Here is a 22740-nt window from a genome sequence, read left to right on the forward strand (position 1 = left end):
ACATCCAATCAAAACTTTGAAGTTAGTGAGCAGATAGGGAGGAACAGAAAGGGTGAAAACTTTCTTTTGATGCATGATGTGCCTGAGGGCCTTGGGGTTCCTTCCTGCATTCTTGAGAAAACAGCAAGGTTCTCAAAGACCCTCTTGTGCAATTGAAATTTGATGCAAAACTGGAACTTAATAATATATCATTTTGACTATTTGCACATTAGACATTTTCAAGTCATGTGCATTAGGTATTTTTTCTAGCAGTTAGGAGTTACGGATCAAGAAAGGGATCTGGGTGTCGTCGTCGATGATACGCTGAAACCTTCTGCTCAGTGTGCTGCTGTGGCTAGGAAAGCGAATAGAATGTTGGGTGTTATTAGGAAGGGTATGGAGTCCAGGTGTGCGGATGTTATAATGCCGTTGTATCGCTCCATGGTGCGACCGCACCTGGAGTATTGTGTTCAGTACTGGTCTCCGTATCTCAAAAAAGATATAGTAGAATTGGAAAAGGTACAGCGAAGGGCGACGAAAATGATAGTGGGGATGGGACGACTTTCCTACGAAGAGAGGCTGAGAAGGCTAGGGCTTTTCAGCTTGGAGAAGAGACGGCTGAGGGGAGATATGATAGAAGTGTATAAAATAATGAGTGGAATGGATCAGGTGGATGTGAAGCGACTGTTCACGCTATCCAAAAATACTAGGACTAGAGGGCATGAGTTGAAGCTACAGTGTGGTAAATTTAAAACGAATCGGAGAAAATTTTTCTTCACCCAACGTGTAATTAGACTCTGGAATTCGTTGCCGGAGAACGTGGTACGGGCGGTTAGCTTGACGGAGTTTAAAAAGGGGTTAGATAGATTCCTAAAGGACAAGTCCATAGACCGCTATTAAATGGACTTGGAAAAATTCCGCATTTTTAGGTATAACTTGTCTGGAATGTTTTTACGTTTGGGGAGCGTGCCAGGTGCCCTTGACCTGGATTGGCCACTGTCGGTGACAGGATGCTGGGCTAGATGGACCTTTGGTCTTTCCCAGTATGGCACTACTTATGTACTTATGTACTTCAATATTTCATCCGAGAGATGGTCGGTCCAGCTCTACTCAAAAATGTATTCTGACGCAGAAATGTAAACTACAATAACTGAAGTGATTGCGCTTAGAGAAAAATAAGTATAAATCTTAAAGAGTGGATCACTGTGATGTTTCCTCCATTGACATAGCGAGGGTTATTTTATAACTGTCACTTAGGGGTCCTTTTATTAAGCCACGGTAGTGTAGGCGTGTGTTTTAGGCTAGTTTTTACCGTGTCTGCAAAAGAGGGCTTTTTTTAACGGGACGGGAAAAGGGGATCCAATAAATCTGAAACCAGTGCTCGCCTAAAACCGGCCTACGACCTTAACACCACCCATTGATCTAGCGGTAAGGTCTCATGCGCTACACACGCAGTGACCGGTTGGCATGCGCCAACTGCTGATTACAGCAGGAAACGACGCACGTGGAAGGAAATAAATAAATCATCCAGGCGTTATGGGCACGTGGCAAATCTGAAATTACTGCCAGGGGGCACAGTAGCCTGGCGTTAGTCTCATTTGGGTACACCTTGCACGAGCGTAGAGCCTAACGCAAAAGGGCCCCTTAGGTTGGAGGTCCAAGTAGGTTTGAGGCTGTCTTGTAAAGGCACCAAGGTAATGTCATGAAAGCAGCCAAAATTAGGGCTAAAAGAAGGGGAAAGGAGGAGTGGCCTAATGGTTAGTGCAGTGGGCTTTGATCCTGCCAACCTGGGTTCAATACCCACTGCAGCTCCCTGTGACCCTGGTGATGTCCCTTAGGGCATCTTTTATCAAGCCACACTAGCGGCTCCCAGTTCTGTAATGCCAACAATCACCTTCAATGGGATCCATTGGCATTTCTGAGCAGGCACCACCAGTGAGGCTTGATAAAAGAGGCCCTTAACCATCCACTGCCCCAGGTACAAAATCTAAAAGTGGATGTGTACCTTTCCAGCAGCTCAGGAGGCAATGGGTCCTTGGCCTTAGTACACCCCTTATGCAGGTCTTTCCTGAAATGTGCCCCCTCACCTCGGGCTCTGGACCCCCCTCCCGCCGAAGTCTGGCTACACCCCTGATGTGAAGTCCACTGCAGTGCTCCCTAGAGTGCCCCAGTGCTCTACTGGGATGTCTGTGTGGCCAGTCTACTAAGAAAGATGTCTCCTCCTACATCCCCAAAGCTTGATTTTGTACATTTTTCAATTGGATGTTTCTTTTTTACATAAATGGTCCAAAAAAAGATAGAAGAACTGAGCATTAAATGGCCATTTTCGGGACAATTAAAAAAAAAGATGCTTTGCCAATTCAAAAATTGTCATGTTCGGTACTCAATTTTTGGACATTTTTCACAAAACCTCCAAAGTTGGATTTAGACTCTATCAATTGCATTTTATTTTATTGTCCTCCTGGGCAGTGGCATTAGACCAAAGAACATATTTTTTAAAATTTTTATATTTCAAAATTCGACATATTCTTCTTATAATTTACTATTGGGAGATACCAATCTTCATTTGGAGCAAAGACATAACCTTAAAATTATTGATCTTTTCCCTTTTCTCTCAGCTTTCAGTTATTCAGTCCGTCCCATACAAATTACATATGAGAAAGGACGTCAGTTGGATCTAGTGGCTTTTACTAATTCTAAATTGAACAATGGTGACATTTTTATTTCAGATACTTCTTAGACAGACTCTTTGTGGTCTGATCATTTTAAGTTGAGCTTCACTTTGAATGGCAAGGATTTAGGGGCCCTTTTACTAAGCCGTGTAAGCGCCTACGCATGCCGAACGGGTGCCAAAATGGAGTTAGTGCCCAGCTACCGTGTGGCTCTTGTGGTAATTTCATTTTTGGCATGCGTCTGATACTCGCGTCTGAAAAGTAATTTTTATTTTCGGATGCGCGTATCGGACACGTGTCAAGTGGCATTTGACGCCTGTAGGTCATTGCCGCCCGGTTACCATGTAAGACTTTACCGCTAGGTGAATGGCTAGCAGTAAAGTCTCAGACCCAAAATGGACATGCGGCAACTTTCATTTTGCCGCACGTTCATTTTTGGGAAAAATTTCTAAAAAGGCATTTTTTTTTGCAGGTGCGCTAAAACATGATTCTGCGCATGCCCAAAACACACGTCTACATTACCGCAGGCCATTTTTCAGCTCACCTTAGTAAAAGGACCCCTTAGAGAGGAAAAGATGAGATGTGGAGCGGCATAATCGAACGGGGCGCCCAGGTTTTCCTGAGAGCGTCCTCACAGGATGTCCTGGTGAAGGGCGGGGAAACCCGTATTATCGAAAAAAGATGGGCATCCGTCTTTCGTTTCAATAATAGGGTCGAGGACGCCCAAATCTCCACATTTAGGTTGACCTTAGAGATGGTCATCCCTAGAGATGGTCGTCCCCGATTTTCGGCGATAATGGAAACTGAGGACACCCATCTCAGAAACGACCAAATCCAAGCCCTTTGGTGGTGGGAAGAGCCAGCATTCGTAGTGCACTGGTCCCCCTGACATGCCAGGACACCAGTGGACTTCAGAAAAAGCATGAGCAGAAACGTAGTGAAAATACATTACCTATGTGGCTATCTTATTTATTTGTTTGGATTTTTGCTCACACCTTTTTCAGTAGTAGCTCAAGGTGAGTTACATTCAGGTACTCTGGATATTTTTCTGTCCCAGGAGGGCTCACAATCTAAGTTTGTACCTGAGGCAATGGAGGGTTAAGTGACTTGCCCAGGATCACAAGGAGTAGCAGTGGGATTTGAATTGACCACGTCTGGATTGCAAGAGCGGTGCTCTAACCACTAGGCCACTCCTCCACTAGCAACATTCCATCTAGAATCTCAAATAGTAGCAACATTCTAGAATCTCAAAAAGTGGCAACATTCCATGTAGAATCTTCAACAGTAGCAACATTCCATATATTTATTTAGATTTTGCTCACACCTTTTTCAGTAGTAGCTCAAGGTGAGTTACATTCAGGTACATTGAGTATTTCTCTGTCCCAGGAGGGCTGACAATCTAAGTTTGTACCTGAGGCAATAGAGGGTTAAGTGACTTGCCCAAGATCACAAGGAGCAGCAGTGGAATTGCAAGACCGGTGCTCTAACCACTAGGCCACTCCTCTACTTGTAGAAGTACATAAAGGGACTCTTTAACTAAAGGGTTGACGAACGTCAACAGGTTCGCTGCACACCAATCCGGAACTACCGCAACTACCACAGGAGCCCAGCGGTACTTCCCACCCCCAGCGCGCGCCATTTCTGCCACTACAGTAATTCTTTAGATTTTTTATAGTGCCAGAACGTAACCGTCAGTAATCTGGCAGCGCAGCACGCTGCCGGGTTACCTCCGAGTTAGCGCGGGAGCCCTTACCACCATCTCAACGGGTGGAGGTAAGGGCTCCCCACCGAAATGACCAGCCTTTTACCCACTGCGGTAAAAGGGGGGCTCAATGTGCACACTGACGCTAGTTCAGGCATCCTTTTAAGGCAGCTTAGTAAAAGGACCTGAAAGTGATTTAAAATATTTGTTTTTCTTATATTTATATATTTCTACTGATGGAATGTATTTTCTGTTTCCAAGTTTTATACTTGTGGTAACATTGGGGTCCTTTTACAAAGGTGCGCTTAAAATGGCTTGCGGTAGTGTAGGTGCAGGTTTTGGGCGTGCGCCGATCCATTTTTATTTTAGCGCACCTGTAAAAAAAAGGGCCTTTTTTAAATTTTTGCCAAAAATGGACTGCGGCAAAATGAAAATTGCCACGTGTCCATTTTGGGTCTGAGATGGCTGACGGTAAAGACTCACGCAGTAACCGGGCGGTAATGACCTACGCGTGTCAAATGCCACTTGGCATGCGTCCATTACGCACGTCCGAAAATAAAAAATATGTTTCAGACGCTCGTATCGGACACACACCAAAAGTGAAATTACCACAAGAGCCACACGGTAGTCTGGCGGTAACTCCATTTTGGCACGCATTGGGCGCGCATAGATGCTTACGTGGCTTTGTAAAAGGGCCCCATTGTGAATTCAGATACATCAAACATATAAATAACAAGTGACCAACTCACCCGCAAATGCGCAGTAGAGACTTCCCTCTCTGTCCCACCCTCACGTCAAGACGTGATGATGTCAGAGGGCAGAAACAGAGAGGGAATCGGCCGCTGCCGCTGGAGCCTGGAGACGAAGCAACATCGCCGGTGCACCAACCTTCACCCCCCAATCCCCGACGTCGTTGCTGCCGTCGCTCCCGCCCCCTCCGTATCGGGCCCCCTGCACTGACATGACAGCACCTCTCACCTCCGTGTGGAGGGGAAGGGAGGGCAGGGGAGAGAGGAGGGTTGCTGGGCATGGGAGAGAGCAGGGTTGGTGGACAGGGGGGAGGCCAAGGGAAAGAGGAGGGTTGCTGGATATGGGGGGAGAGCAGGGGATAAAGAATGGTTGGTGGACAGGGGGGAGGACAGGGTATACAGGAGGGCTGCTGGACATGGGGGCGAGGGCAGGGGAGAGAGCAGGGTTGCTGGACATGGATCGAGGGAGGGGAGGGCAGGGGAGAGAGGAGGTTTGCTGGACATGGACGGATGGAGGTGAGAATTATTACATTTTGCAAAACACAAATCTCGCCCGTTTTAACAGGCTTAACGGCTAGTAAATAAATAAAGTGATAGCAACCAAAATGGTGACAGAATTTGAGTGTGAATTGGACAGAGGCTCCTGTAGATGGTAAAATTCATGAGAGAAAACAACCACAGATTGCAGGGGGGTCTAAAATGACAAAGGGGAGTCAGGGTAGAAGGCCATAAGGGAAGGGAGAGCTGAAGAAGTCAAGAGATCTCTTATCTAAACAATCACACTGTGTGAAGTCATCAAAGCAGTCATTCAATGTCATCAGTTCTAAGATAGCTTGCTGCTCTCTCAGATTCATGGTTGGCACTGCAGTTTTATGATTTATTATCAGGACGAAATTGAAAGTGTCTCTCAAAAATATACTCCAGGGAATATGAGTGAATTAACTCTGGAAATAAGGAACCTGCTGGAGAGGATTGTTTCCATCATAAAGCTAAGGCTTGTTTGAATCACGTCCTTTGATGTTAAGCAATTTACACTGCCTGATGCTAGAGAGCTTTGCTTTTAAATACACTAAATCTCCTCTCACTAAAGACAATTTCTATAAAATATTCTTTATTTATTTTTACACCCATTACCACGCTGCATGCATGCAAAATCCTTAAAATTAAAAATAACCTTTCAGCTGAGTCCTTTCGTAATTACCATCTTGTTTTTGTTAATACTGTGGCTGAAATTTAACTTGCTCAGGCCCTGGAGATTTGCATGCTGGGTTATCCTCTTAAGTTTGCATCGGCATGGCTTTCAGTCAAGTGAGCAAATTAAATCCTGTGGCCTTAAGCAAGCCTCACCATATTTGCATTGAAAATCAGTGGGGGATTAAGAGAGAAGGATTGGGTTCCATCTCTCTCCACAGGGTCAGTGATTGAAGTTTGGAATCTCTTGCAATGTTGTTGACTGTCATCAATCAACTGACACAAATAGAATGTTTTCCAGACTGAATGTGTGTGTGGGGGGTGGCGGGTTTGGGGGGGGGAGAGAAGGCAAAACGAAAAAAAAGATACACATAGAGGGGCATAATCGAAAGGACGTCTTCGCAGGATGTCCCGATGAAGGGGCGGGGAAACCTGTATTATCGAAACAAGATGGGCGTCCATCTTTCGTTTCGATAATAGGGTCTTGACATTTAGGTCGTCCCTACAGATGGTCGCCCTTAGACTTGGTCGTTTCTGGTTATCGGCAATATTGGAAACTAAGGATGCCCATCTCAGAAACGGCCAAATGCAAGCCCTTTGGAAGTGGGAGGAGCCAGCATTCGTAGTGCACTGGTCCCCCTCACATGCCAGGACACCAACCGGACACCCTAGGGGGCACTGCAGTGGACTTCAGAAAAAGCTTCCAGGTACATAGATCCCTTACCTTGTGTTCTGAGCCCCCCAAAACCCACTACCCACAACTGTACACCACTATCATAGCCCTTATGGGTGAAGGGGGGCACCTAGATGTGGGTACAGTGGGTTTCTGGTGGGTTTTGAAGGGCTCACATTTACCACCACAAGTGTAACAGGTAGGGGGGATGGGCCTGGGTCCTCCTAACTGAAGTGCACTGCACCCACTAAAACTGCTCCAGGGACCTGCATACTGATGTCATGGAGCTGGGTATGAAATTTGAGGCTGGCATAGAGGCTGGCAAAAATATTTAAAAAAATTAGTTAGTGACCATTGGGGGAATAAGGGTGTAAGGGTGGTCATCCACGATTCCCTCCGGTGGTCATCTGGTCAGTTCAGGCACCTTTTTGTGGCTTGGTCGTAAGAAAAAAAAGGACCAGGTAAAGTCGTCCAATTGTTCATCAGGGACGCCCTTTTTTTTCCATTATGGGTCAGGGACGCCCATGTGTTAGTCGCGCCCAAGTCCCGCCTTCGCTACGCCTCCGGCACGCCCCCGGGAACTTTGGTCGTCTCTGCGACGGAAAGCAGTTGTGGACGCCCAAAATCGGTTTTCCATTATACCGATTTGGGCGACCCTGTGAGAAGGACACCCATCTTGCGATTTGTGTCGAAAGATGGGTGCCATTCTCTTTCGAAAATAAGTCTGATAGAGATGCATCTCTCTATATAAACACAGCAGTTGCCAGTGTTTCTTCTCTAAGAGAGAAGCTGCCCTTTTTAGTGAAAAGGCTACCTTCCTTCCAGTGTCTCCCTCTTGAAAGCTTTTGTCATACAGTGCATTTCAATAAAAGATTACAGTACCTCATGGTCTCTTTCTAAGTCTTCCTTTTGTGAGCATGAAGGGCTGCTGTGTCTAATGCTTGGCTCTGGAAAAGAAGATCAATGAAAAGGAGAAAGAGAATGAGCCAATTTACCATTTATGCAGTCTATTCCAGAATTCAGGCACAATGAAGTTAGTGATGGGGGTCATTCCAGTGGCTGAGTAGGTTGGCAGAGCGTTTATATTTTTAGTGTTTGTTTATTGCCTGTACTTGTGTACCACATAGAGTTATTCTTAGAATTGCTGTATATAGATGCAAACAAATAAATTATCATGCAGGAGGTCTGCATTTGCTTCCCAGGTCAGATCTTCCAATCCATCGTTCAGCTGTAGTTGGGTATGCTGCCAAGTCAGCATTCATAGACCCTGGTGGGAAGGGGTGCCAGATATTTTACAACACTACCACCTAACAACTGAACATAAGATCCATAATTACAAAGCTGGATCGGCCACTGTTGGAAACAGGATGCTGGGCTTGATGGACCTTCGGTCTGTACCAGTATGGCAATACTTGTGTACTTATGTACTTGGGATTCTGAATGGAATCTTGCTATTGTTTGGGGTTCTACACGGAATGTTGCTACACTTTGAAATTCTACATGGAATCTTGTTATTCTTTAGAATTCTAGAATCTTGCTACTCTTTGGGGTTCTACATGGAATGTTGTTACTATTTGGGTTTCTGCCAGGTACTTGTGACCTGGATTGGCCACTGTTGGAAACAGGATGCTGGGCTTGATGGACCTTCGATGGCAACGCTTATGTACTTATGGCAGAATGGTACATGGCCCTTGGTTGAGAGGTGCCGCTGCAACATATGGGCCAAGGAGGTAAGTCTATAAATTTGCAAACCAATTTTGGCACCCCGTTGGCACACGCTGAGCACCAATTCTATAATGGGGTCTTGGTGCCCCGATTCTGTTATAAATAGTAACACAAGCTACCAGTGCCACAGCAAAAATGTAATGCAACATCAGATACACCTGCCATGGACATGGGCATAGTGTAACTGCTCTGGATGTGGTGTAACTGCTGGGGCATTAGTGTATCAAGGACACACGTAACAATGAATTCTGTAAGGTAGGGGTGTTAATTGATGCCCCTGTCCATGCTCCACCCATTCGCATGCCACTTGTACTTGCACATCACATCAGTTACACACCTTATAGAATGGCATTTTGCACACCCATGCACAATTGTGAATTGCCTCCTGAACGATTTGGGAAGGGGGAGGAAAATCCATTTGTAGTTTATGATGAGAGCTCTAATGAAGGTGGTAAATCTCAAACCCTAGTGAGTTTCCCTTTGAAAATGTGTATACTTTACCTATCCAGTTTAACCCCATTGTTTTTTTTTTATTTCTGCAGAGAAAATCACGCATACTCTTACCCACACTATTTGAGTACTAGGGTGCCCATTCTTTGACCGATAAGATACAGTACTGGGCTATAGTGTGCTCTATGGACAATATTTCCTCAAAAGAAAAGAAAAACACATAAAACAAAATTCAACATTCCGTGAACATTTTTGGCCTGCACATCCCTGGGAAATAGAATTGTTTACCAACCGATGGTAGCTACCGATGGTGATAAAAGCAAAAGAGGGAGAGACTGTTGGGATTGTGGTGACACATGGGGCAGTGGACAAATGAGCAAACTGACTGGATAAGAAGGCTCCTTTTCTACTCTTCCCTCGGTCAGCATTGATTTCAAATACTCACCACGGCATATACATTTATACCCGAATTTGGGCACTGAATATTCAGCTATTTTGATGTCCAAATTTTTCCAAAAGGTTATTTAGGTTCTGGCACTGAATATTGATGGTATCCGGATAACTCCTGACTCTGGCTTGGCTCAGTCAGTGGACCACTCCAACACTATCTGGAGAGTGCTGGAGTGGTAAGATATTGGGCTCGATATTCAGATTGCGAGAGGTAGCCGGGCTGCCTTTTGCGGACAGTGCTGAGCCTGGATATTCAATGTTGGGCAGTTTCCAGTAACCAGCACTGAATATCCAGTTTATTTATGGCTGGTTCCAACTTAACTGGCCAAGCCGATATTCAACACTGCCCGGTTAAGTTGGTACCGGCCAAAAATAGGCCTGCTATTGACAAGACCAAATTGGGTCACCAAGCTTAGCCAAAAATCAGCGGATAGCTGGTTATATTGTGTCTGCTAGGTGTTAACCAGCGGTATTCAACATGAGGCAGGCCAGCTATCTCCCGCTGAATATCGTCGGATAGCCAGCGAAGTACTATTTAACCCGTCAGGTGCCATTCCTGACCGGTTAAGTGGTTTTGAATACTGGGGGAATTATCTTCAGAGGCACTCCTACTCAGATAAGTATCACTGAATATTGGGCCTAGGTATCTCTGCTAATGAAATGAGTGCTATGATTGGTCTGAGATCACACAAAAATTCCATGATATATGCCATACTTATCATGCATTATTTTTATTTATTTTATTTGTTACATTTGTACCCCACATTTTCCCACCTATTTATTTATTTATTATATTTGTATCCCACACTTTCCCACTAAAAGCAGGCTCAATGCAGCTTACATAGTAATAGGAAACACAGAATTTTGTTATGTAAAGTAGGAAGTTAAGTATAACATAATAGAAGGATGGATGGGTAGTAAATGGATGGGTAGGTAGGTAGAGACAGGTGATAGAGAGAGGAGGGTAAGGTGGGAGATAGATTCTGGGTCAATGTCGTTTTCTCTTCAGTATATGTAAAGTAGATGGGTTCATGAGATTAATCTGGGTCTTTTGGGTAGGCTTGTTTGAATAGATGGGTTTTTAGTGCTTTTCTAAATGGTAGGTGGTCATGGATTGCTCGGATAGGTCTAGGGCATTCCATAGACGGCTCAATGTGACTTACATAGTGCCGTGAGGCGATAGCCACCTACGATGAAGAAACAAATATAGATTGAAGTTATTTACAATGAAATAGATATAAACAGACACATCAAGGGATCATAAAGAGGGAAGTTATATAACTAATGTAAAGTTCAATACAAGTTTGGATTTCTTTGTGTTGTTGGATTTAGGTAATTAAGTTGGGTCAGTAGGATATGCTCTTCGAAACAGATAAGTCTTTAGTAATTTCAGGAAGTTGAGGTGGTCGTACGTAGTCCTCAGGGTTTTTGGGAGCACATTCCAGACTCTTGTGCCTATACATGAGAAGCTGGATCCATGAATTGATTTATACTTGAGACCTTTGTAACTAGGGTGGTGGAGATTTAAATAAGAACTTGATGATCTGATTGAGTTTCTACTTGGCAGGTCTATAAGGTTAGACATATATCCTGGAGTATCACCATATATAATTTTATGAACCCAGGTACAAATTTTAAAAGTAATACGTTCTTTGATTGATAGCCAATGTAATTTTTCACGAAGAGGTTTGGCACTATCGAATCGTGGTCTTCCAAATACAAGCCTGGCAGCCGTGTTTTGAGCGGTCTGAAGTTTTTTTATAAGGCTTTCTTTGCATCCAGCATAGATTCCGTTGCAATAGTCAGCATGGCTTAGGGCCATCGATTGAACCAAATGACAAAATATTGCCCTCGGGAAGAATGATTTCAACCAACAAGATAGTTTCATCATGGCCTGATCCCAGTTAAAGGAATGTGTTGCAAGCACAGGATCAAGACACTTGGCAGTAATCAATATGGGGTCCTTTTACTAAGGCGCACTGAAAAACGGGCTGCGCTAGTGTAGGCTCGTGTTTTGGGCACACGCAGATCCATTTTTCAGCGCGCCTGTAAAAAAGGCCTGAAAATGGACGTGTGGCAAAATAAAAATTGGTGCGCGTCCATTTTGGGTCTGAGACCTTACCGCCACCCATTGACTTAGTGGTAAGGTCTCACACAGAAACCATGCAGTAATCATCTACGTGCGTAGAATGACGCTTACCGTCTGGTTTCCGCCATGCACAGGAAAATAAAAATGATTTTCTGGTGCGTGTAGCGGACGAATGTAAAATACAAAACTACCACCCGGGCCACACGGTAGCCAGTTGGTAACTCTAAATTGACGCACGTAGGACGCGTGTATGCGCCTACACAGCTTAGTAAAAGGACCCCTACATTATTTACATATCTGAGACAGCAGTGAAAGAAAGCCGCTTTTTCTATGATCGTTTCTTTACTTCGTGATTGAGAAAATGACCACAGATCTGTCTGTGACCTTGCAAAGATCTCTTTCTGCACAGCATGGTGTGGCAGATGGGTTTCATTAGTACAGATTTTCTCTTTGTATCACCTGCACTAGTCAGTCTGAGAGGGACAAGAGGCAGGATATATGAAAAATTTCTCCTGTCTTTTTTTCTCTGCAAGGCATATGCTAAGACCTCATTTATCAATCTGAAGGTTTGCCTGCTGTACTGCACCCTGAGGTCTCATCCAATGCAGTGCTGGAGCTCAGAGCTATGTCTCTGCTCAAGGAAAACCTATATATATATATATATACACACACAGTGCATTTTTTCTAGCAAAAAAGGTGCTGGTACTCAAATGCTAGGCCACTCTTCAGGAGTGGGGAGATCACTAAGGGATTCACCCCACAATAACCAAGCCCCCTACAACCAGTCACAGAATCTATGACAGGGCAGAATTGGTGTGTAGAGCCTGAGCTCTTTCATTAAAACTTGGGGTCCATGGGTCAATTTTAGCAGATGATGGAAAAGGTGCCGGTACTCAGTACCCCCAAGTACCCCCTCAAAATAAGCCCTGTATGTCTGTATGTATGTATGTATGTATGTATGTATATATATATGTATACACACACACTTTTGTCAACCTGTCCGCAAACACTTCAATCCCCAAATAATTAGCTCAACCCCCAGACTCTATCAGTTTGGAAAAGAAAACCACTAAATTGAACTTGGCCTTAGTTTTGCAAACAGAGATTATTATTTGGTTCTCTTGACGGGCAACTATAGGGGGCCCTCCCTCTAAATGCAATGAGTATTCAGAAAAAAACAATTCCTTAGTCCCAAAAAACTCTACATAGAGCGTGATCTAAAACAGAGGCTGCCCACTCTGAACCTCAAGAGCCGGAAATGAGTTTAGTGTAGCTCTGTGTTCGAGTATAAAGTCAAGCATGAGTTCGAGTCATGATTCAACAAATGTTTTAGGGAACCAGCAGACTGAAACCATCTGCTGAAAAGGCTGACCAGATCTCTCTCTGGAGTGTGAATAGAGAACTTATCTTTTAGCAGTTTAGATGTGCAGCTGGGTGTGGATGTTGGAATGTAGTTTAACGCAAATGTGCTGAACCTGTGACATAGATTAGCAGGGCTGTACGTGTAAGTATATTGTAAAATTGGCATATTTCCACTCCCCCCATCCTCCCAGTGGGGAGAGAGCAGCTCAATAGCAGCTGTCTCCCAAATCTTAAATGTGCTTGGTAGTGGCTGTAATTCCCAACATTGTTCTTTTAGAAGCCTGATGGCGAACCTATGACACGCGTGTCAGCACTGACACGCGTAGCCATTTTCGATGACACGCGGCGCCGCCGCAGTGTGGTCCGCCCTCCCTCCTCGCTCCCGGAAACTAACCTTAAAGCCTCCTTTCACGTCGCAGCAAGCAGCAGCAGGGCAGACCACTCCTTCCTTCCGTGTCCTGACCTCGCCTGACGTAACGTCCGCGAGGGCGGAGCACAGAAGGAAGGAGGAGAGGTCTGCCCTGCTGCTGCTTGCTGCAACGTGAAAGGAGGCTTTAAGGTTAGTTCCGGGCCCGGTAGCAGGTGGAGCGGGGCCCGACGACCTCGGGTGGGCAGCGATCTCGGGTAGGGGGGGCCCGGAGGCGGTCCTAGTAGCAGTGATTTTTCTTGAAGTGACACACCACCCGAGTTTTGCTTGGTTTTTTGGTGAATTTTGACACACCAAGCTCAAAAGGTTGCCCATCACTGTTTTAGAACATAAATGTTTAGTCCCTTTCTGAAATAAAGAATAAACAGATATGAACTTCCCATACCCTTACCTCGCCCAAAACACACCAGCCCATGCCTCCTTGCACACACTTGAGTTTGAGAGGTGCATATCCCAGCTTTATAAAATGGGGACTTAGGGGTAGGGTTACCAAATGTCCGGATTTACCCGGACATGTCCTCTTTTTGTCAATCTGCCCGTTTGTCCGGATTTCTAGGGACGGCCAAAGTTCAAGGGGGCATATCGGAGGTGTAGCAAAGGTGGGACTTGGGCGTGCCTAACACTAGGAGTCCTCGACCCATAATGGAAAAAAAAGGACGTCCCTGACGAGCACTTGGACAACTTTACCTAGTTGTGTTTTTCTCACGACCAAGGTACAAAAAGGTGCCCGAAATGATCAGATGACCACTGGAGGGAATCGGGGATGACCTCCCGTTACTCCCCAGTGGTCACTAACCCCCGCTCACCCTCAAAAAATATCTTTCAAAATATTTTTTGCCAGCCACTATGCCAGCTTCAGATGTCATACTCAGGTCCATGACAGCAGTACGCAGGTCCCTGGAGCAGTTTTAGTGGGTGCAGTGCATTGCAGGCAGGCGGTCCAAGGCCAATACCTCCCTACCTGTTATGTTTGTGGAGGAAACAGCAAGCCCTCCAAAACCCACCAGAAACCCACTGTACCCACATCTAGGTGCCCCCCTTCACCTGTAAGGGCTATGGTGGTGGAATACAATAGTGGGTAGTGGGTTTTAGGGGGGTTTGGAGCGATCAGTACACAAGGTAAAGGAACTATGTACCTGGGAGCAATTTCTGAAGTCCACTGCAGTGCCCCCTAGGGTGCCCGGTTGGTGTCCTATGCTGATTGCTGTCAGCTAAATATCAGACCCTGTGAATTTTAACAGATTAAAAATTCCAAACACAAATCTTTCTCACAGAGTGAAATACAAATCAGACTGGAAAGAAGGAGTTATCATGATTCTTTGTCCTAACTATCAATTGAACATCAAGAATGTATGTTTTGCCAGTACAACTGTCTTTGGTAGGTTGCATATATAATTTAGCTCTGGATTTTAGACCTGATTTCTCACCTTTCCACATCTGAGCTCAAACATTTACCTCATTGCCTTGCAGCAGATAAATCTGTCACCAATAGATTCTAGGCAGAGGAAAAAGCTCATACTGCAAGGGTCAAAGAACATATGGAAGATATATTTCAGATGTGGTCAAGGTGTTACCTTCACATTTATAAGGCAGAACTGGTAGGGTTTGTACAACACTTGGCGACAGGTGGAAGATTCCATTCCCATGAGATTCTGTGAGTTTCTCTATTTAAAGGGTCAGACCAGGAATTTTCATTCCATAGTCCCTCGGAAAGTTTACTTATTTATGGTTTATCTCTGAGAGTTGAAGTCTCTGGTCATCCACATGGTAGAACTCCAAATTTCTGTTCCTGCTCTTTGGGTTTGATTCCTAGTTAGCGAAGGGTCTTAAACTGTATATGAGGAACTGTTGAAGGGGTGGATGCATAAGTGTTTTTAAGATACATGGCGAATGGGATACTCTGCTTGTATGGTATTATTCCGACCCTCCTCTTATACCTCATACGATCACTATACAACTTTGTATTTGTTATCCACCGACTGGGCAATCGCCTTTCACGGAACTATGTAAGCCACATTGAGCCTGCAAATAGGTGGGAAAATGTGGGGTACAAATGCAATAAATAAATAAATAAATAAATATTGATCCTAGTCAAGACTGGTGAGTGCCTTGAGACCAGCAGTTTTCAAATATCAAAAGGAGACGGGGGGGGGGGGGGGGGGGGATGTGTTGTTCTCAGTTTCCATTCAGTCCATCACAGGATGCCCTGCACTTAAACTGTTGTGGGAGGGGGGGGGGGGGGTTCAGGTTTGGCTCAGGGAAGAGTTTCCAGCTTTCTGGGCTGTTCAGTACTAAAATAAGTTAACTAGGAATTGGTAAGTCTCTACAATGGGAGACTAAGATTAGATTAGGCAAATATATTTTTAGAGATGGCTTAGGCACAGAAGATTCTTACAAGGCAGTCCGTTCTCCTCTTCTCTTTAGATCATTTGGTAAGTCAAATGGGGAATATGATAACATTCAGGTGTCCTTTTTACAAAGACGCACTGAAAAATGGCTTGCGGCAGTGTAGGCACGGGTTTTGGGCGCGCACGGTCCATTTTTTAGCGCGCCTTTAAAAAAGGCTTCTTTTTTTGCCGAAAATGGACGTGTGGCAAAATGAAAATTGCTGCGCATTGGGTCTGAGACCTTACCGCCAGCCATTGACCTAGCGGTAAAGACTCACACAGTAACTGGGCGGTAACGACCTACACATGCCAAGCGCCAGTTGGCACACATCCGTTATGCGCATCTGAAAATAAAAAAAATCATTTTCACCAAAAATGAAATTAATGTAAGGGTCACTCGGTAACCAGGCGGTAACTCCATTTTGGCGTGCATTGGCCACGTGTAGGCGCCTACGCGGCTTAGTAAAAGGGCCCTTCAGTTTGGTTTTGGATTTGGAATTTCTTTATAATTACTTGCCTTTCTAAATCCTTGTTTAAGATGAGTTATAAGTCAAGTACATACATAAGTCTTTCCCAAGTGGGCTTATTTGCATCCTCTCACAACAGTTCAAGCAACAGGTCCCCCGAAACAGCTTGCAGGCTAACCTTTTAAGCTGCTTAAATTGCCAATGTCTATCAACCAGCTGTAGCTAGGAAGTATTATGGTCCTATCCTCATTCCCAGAGTTTAAAAACAAATTGGAGAAAATTTGTCTTCACCCAATGCGTAATTAAACTCTGGAATTCATTGCCAGAGAACGTGGCAAAGGCGGTTAGCTTAGCAGAGTTTAAAAAGGGGTTAGACGGTTTCTTAAAGGACAAGTCCATAAACCACTACTAAATGGATTTAGGAAAAATCCACAATTCCAGGAATAACGTATAGAATGTTTGTACGTTTGGGAAGCTCGCCAGGTGCCCTTGGCCTGGATGGGCTGCTGTCGTGGACAGGATGCTGGGCTCGATGGACCCTTGGTCTTTTCCCAGTGTGGCATTACTAATGTACTTATGAAATCGAACATGTGCAATACTGTACAGTCTATCCCTAACAGGGGCAGGAGGGGGTCCTACTGACCTTGTCCTATATAGAGTAAATATACAAGAATGTTTGCTGGCATGGTGAAGTGAAACTATTAGCAAGAGAACTGAGGTAAATCTCCTGCAGGAGCTTCTGAATTTTGAAAAAAGCTGTGTTCATGAATCTTTATTTCTATTTTTTTTAATCTTAGCATTATTTAAGGGGCCCTTTTAATAAGCTGTGCAGGTGCCTACGTCCGCCCAACGTGCGCCAAATTGGAGTTACTGCCCAGTTACCGCAAGGCCCTTGTGGTGATTTAAATGTTTTGCGCGCGTCCGCTACGAGCGTCTGAAAAATATTTTCTTTTTTTCCGACGCACGTAAACCATTACAGCCCGGTTACCACGTGAGACCTTACCACTAGGCCAACGGCTCGCGTTAAGGTCTCAGACCCAAAATGGGCGCGCGGCAATTTTCATTTCGCCGCATGTCCATTTTCGGCAAAAATTTTAAAAAGGCATTTTTTTGTAGATTCGCTAAAAAATAATTCTGTGTGCACCGAAAACACGCGTCTACACTACCGCAGGCCATTTTTCAGTGCACCTTAGTAAGAGGACCCCTAAGGGAGGGAATTGGATTTTTATTAAACCCCACTAACAAATACCATGCATTGGGAGATTGTGTGAATGGGTAGGGTGGGGTTATAAAATGAGTCATTCATGGTGCTTATTTTTGCTATAAATTCTATCAGGTAACATCCTCCCTGGTGTCAAATGAAGATATAGGCAATATCCAGAGGAAGTCTTACACAAACTAAAAGATAAGTGAATGTTTATTTATTTATTTTTACTTATTGCATTTGTATCCCACATTTTCCCACCTCTTTGCAGGCTCAATGTGGCTTACAATATATCATGGATAGTGGAAGTAAGAAGAGAATAGATATTTGGTATTACAGATGGATCCTTTACCTAAACACTGAAGTTATTGTAGTTTGGACTTGACATTAAACGCCTGATTTATGAAAGAATTTCTTCCCCAGAGGCACAAAATGAGGCAAAATTACTTTTATAAATAAGGTACTGTCAGTCCAGTGAAAATGTGAATTAAAACATAGTAACATAGTAGATGACGGCAGAAAAAGACCTGCACGATCCATCCAGTCTGCCCAACAAGATAAACTCACATGTGCTACTTTTTGTGTATACCTTACCTTGATTTGTACCTGTCCTTTTCAGGGCACAGACCGTACAAGTCTGCCCAGCACTATCCCCGCCTCCCAACCACCAGCCCCGCCTCCCAACCACCGGCTCTGGCACAGACCGTATAAGTCTGCCCAGCACTATCCCCGCCTCCCAACCACCAGCCCCGCCTCCCACCACCGGCTCTGGCACAGACCGTATAAGTCAGCCCAGCACTATTCCCGCCTCCCAACCACCAGCCCCGCCTCCCACCACCGGCTCCGGCACAGACCGTATAAGTCAGCCCAGCACTATTCCCGCCTCCCAACCACCAGCCCCGCCTCCCACCACTGGCTCTGGCACAGACCGTATAAGTCTGCCCAGCACTATCCCCGCCTCCCAACCACCAGCCCCGCCTCCCACCACTGGCTCTGGCACAGACCGTATAAGTCAGCCCAGCACTATCCCCGCCTCCCAACCACCAGCCCCGCCTCCCACCACCGGCTCTGGCACAGACCGTATAAGTCTGCTTAGCACTATCCCTGCCTCCCAACCACCAGCCCCACCTCCCACCACTGGCTCTGGCACAGACCATATAAGTCAGCCCAGCACTATTCCCGCCTCCCAACCACCAGCCCCACCTCCCACCACTGGCTCTGGCACAGACCGTATAAGTCTGCCCAGCACTATCCCCGCCTCCCAACCACCAGCCCCACCTCCCACCACCGGCTCTGGCACAGACCGTATAAGTCTGCCCAGCAGCAATTACGGTTACCTTTCTGTTTTACATTTCAGCCATAAAATAGGTTATATACAGTTTATTTATTTATTTCAGCATTTGTACCCCACATTTCCCCACCTAATAGTAGGTTCAATATGGCTTCCAGTTATAGCTTACATAGGACCAATGTTGCAATTTACAAAGAACAATGTTACAGTTTATATAGGGCAGTGTTACAATTTATATAGAACAATGAGGTCATGTGAGACAGACTCATTGGGTAATCGTAGGGAGGAAGAGTTATGTCCTGCACGAGCTTTGGTTACGTTGTGTTGCAGAGTTAGGACATTTAAGTTGGATCATTAGGGTATGCCTTTTTGAACAGATTAGTTTTTAGTAGTTTCCGGAAGTTTAGGTGGTCATATGTTGCTTTCATGGCGTTTGGTAGTGCGTTCCATAGTTGCTTGCTTACATAAGAGAAGCTAGATGCATAGGTTGATTTGTATTTGAGGCCCTTGCAGCTTGGGTAGTGGAGATTTAGATATGTTCATGTTGATCTTGTTGTATTTCTGGTTGGTAGGTCTATGAGGTCTGTCATGTATCCCGGGACTTCGCCGTAGATGATTTTATGAACCAGGGTGCATATTTTGAATGGAGGAGTGGCCTAGTGGTTAGGGTGGTGGACTTTGGTCCTGAGGAACTGAGTTCAATTCCCACTTCAGGCACAGGCAGCTCCTTGTGACTTTGGGCAAGTCACTTAATCCTCCATTGCCCCATGTAAGCCGCATTGAGCCTGCCATGAGTGGGAAAGCGCAGGGTACAAATGTAACAAAAAAAAAAATACATTCTTTGATTGGGAGCCAGTGCAGTTTTTCTTGTACGGGTGCAGATGTATGAGAAGCCGGTGATGTAAGTAGATTTATATTTAAGGGCTTTGCATTTAGGGAAGTGGAGGCTAAGGTAGGATCTCGCTGACTTAGTTGCGTTGTGCATTGGTAGGTCAGTTAGGTTGGTCATGTATCCCGGTGAGAGGCCGAAGATTATTCTGTATTCCATGGAAAAGATTTTGAAGGTGCTTTGATAGGTACCTAGGTAGTTTTTAGAGTAGGGGGTCTAGCGCTTTTGAACCATTTTTTTTTTTTTTTTTACAGAATATGAGTCTAGCTACTGTATTTTGTGCTGTTTGTAATTTCTTTAAGATTTGATCTTTGCACCCTGCGTAGATTCCATCACAATCGTCTGCAAGGGCTGGGACCATGGTTTTGATCAGTGTGCAGAAAACTTCTCTTGGGAAGTAATATTTTAAACATTTAAGTTTCCACATTGTGTAAAACATTTTATTTGTTGTGGCTGCAGCCTGGTTTTCGAGGGCTAGGTCATGGTCTAAGTTGATTCCTAGGATTTTCAGATTGTCTGAGATGGGGAGACATGATCCCAATGCAGTGATGTTTGTGAAGCGTTCAGTATTGTGTGAGGATGAGAGTATCAGGCAGTGTGCTTTTTTTTCCCAGTTGAGTTTCCACGGTGTTCATACTGGTCAATGTTTCTAATGGCTACTCTTATCTTCTCAGTTATGCCAAGCACTGTGGGACAACTATCAAATAGCTCATGCAGTTTACAGGCCCATGCGGGCTTAATCTTTTTAGGTAAAAGACAAATCATAAATAAATAAAGGATCCCTCTGCCACCTAGTGAGCTTTCACTTTGAAAATGTCACTCTCAACAGAATAGGATTCCAGATCTGATGCTTTGAAGCAGCTTCAAAAGGACAGAAGGGGCTCTCAAAATTAAATTCCTCTGTGTGCATTTCCTCCCCTGACTTCTGTCTACCTTGCCTCTGCCCCATTTTGTAGCTGCTAAGGGATAGACTCTATATATGGCACCTAAAAAATCCACGGGGATAACATTTCCGCCTAAGCAGAGCCTAGATTTAGGCGTGGTACATAAAATATGCTTAGTTGATATTCCAGTGGCTAAAACTATGTGTGTCCAATTACACCAACGAAAACTTCAGCCCTGCTTTGATCGATAATGAACTCTGAAATCTTCTGTCTTTGACCGAAAGTAACTTTTTTTTGATACTACACTTGATCTTAGCCAAAAGGCCGAGAAGCGATAACTAACTTTTTTTTGGAAATACAAAAACAAGTTGGAATGCAGAAGATAAGACACAGCTCTAATTAAGTTGTTATGTGAAGGGAAAGATGGAGCTTTTGTTTTCGGGTTCAGACTGGCCACCTGGACTAGGAAGCATGTGACCACGTTCCCACAGTATGGCTTGTTTACCTAAACAGAGAAGCATTCTGTAATTTTCCGTAGCTCTGAACATGAGTTCTGAGCCTAATAAAAACGGGAGTTTCTTTCAGGGAAATTGGGAGCTCATCTGTGAGTAACGTACGTACTGCACAGAGGACTTGTTCCTGGTCTAAAATGCTCCTGGTTTTCTCTGTAACGGGCCCCCCCCCCCCAGCTGATGATAAGAGCATGGATGATGTACTTTCAAGAAGGAGGCTATGATAAAATGAAAAGAACGGTGGAAAAAAAAATTTAGAGGAGCAGCTGCGAAGTTCGGGAATTTGCATCAGGCACGGATGCTGTTCGGGGGTACCATCCTGGAAGCCCAGGCCAGGTATATTCCGTGTATTGAGGGGGGGAGGATTGAGGACCAAGCGACGGCTGGCATGGTTGAAGGGTGAGTTGAGGAAGGCTATTGGAGCTACAGGAGAATCCTTCGGAGAGTGGAGGAAAGAACCAACTGGAAATGATGGGAAACGTTATGGGAAATGTCAGGTCGAATGCGGAGCGCTGATGGGGAGGACAAAGAGGGACTTTGAAAGGAAGATTGTGATGGAGGCAAAAACACATGGTAGGGGAATTTTTAGGTATACTAGAGGCAAGAGGCTGGCAGGGGACTCGATTGGACCGCTAGATGACCGATGGGGTGGGGGGAGGGGGATCGGGGAAGACGGGGCCATGGTAGAGGGATTGGATGAATTCTTTGCTTCATTCTTCGCCGAGGGAGATTTGGTAGAGATGCCCGTGTGAGAGATGGTGTTCGGGGCTGATGAGTCGGAGAAACTGAATGGAATCTCTGTGAACCTGGAGGATGTGGTGGCTCGTTTTGACAAGCTGGGGAGCGGCGGATCTCCTGGACCGGATGGTGTTTGTCCCAGAGTGCTGATAGAGTTGAAAAATGAACTCTCTGAACTATTGTTAGTAATAGTTAGTAATGCCAGATATCTGCAACACAACAAAACTAAAGTACGTAATGGACATAACACAACTCTTCCGCTATACGATGCCTTAATGTGGCTGTGCCACATGAACTTTATCTTACCACAACATCACTTTGTATTTGTTCACACCGGAGTCTGCAAATGCCTCTCTGGTACTATGTAAGCCACATTGAGCCTATAAATAGGTGGGAAAATGTGGGATACAAATGTAACAAATAACAAATAAGGACCAGTGATGATTGTATGTATAGTGTATTATTCCTTCTTTTCCTGGTCTAAGAACTCTTAGCATTGCTTAGATGTAGGGACCAGTGATGTAATGATTGTGTATATAGCTAACCATTGCATATATCTTAATCATTATAGATTTTAGCACCTCTAATAAAGCTTTCATTTATCTAATACGAATCCAAAAGAATCCACGGTAATTACTGAGTAGTCTGTGTCAGTGAGACAGGCTGTAAATTCATAAATACATAAGTAATGCCATACTGGGAAAAGACCAAGGGTCCATCGAGCCCAGCATCCTGTCCACGACAGCGGCCAATCCAGGCCAAGGGCACCTGGCAAGCTTCCCAAACGTACAAACATTCTATACATGTTATTCCTGGGATTTTGGAGTTTTCCAAGTCCGTTTAGTAGCGGTTTATGGACTTGTCCTTTAGGAAACCGTCCAACCCCTTTTTAAACTCTG

At 44.8% G+C, this 22740-nt stretch overlaps 1 pseudogene; it reads right to left on the minus strand.

The window, feature by feature from the left end:
* Nucleotides 1-20851: 20851 nt before the first annotated feature.
* On the minus strand, nt 20852-20927 carry LOC115478262 (annotated as a pseudogene).
* Between the last annotated feature and the right edge of the window lie 1813 nt (nt 20928-22740).

Source organism: Microcaecilia unicolor, chromosome 9 (genome assembly GCF_901765095.1).
Source record: "Microcaecilia unicolor chromosome 9, aMicUni1.1, whole genome shotgun sequence".
NCBI lineage: Eukaryota > Metazoa > Chordata > Amphibia > Gymnophiona > Siphonopidae > Microcaecilia > Microcaecilia unicolor.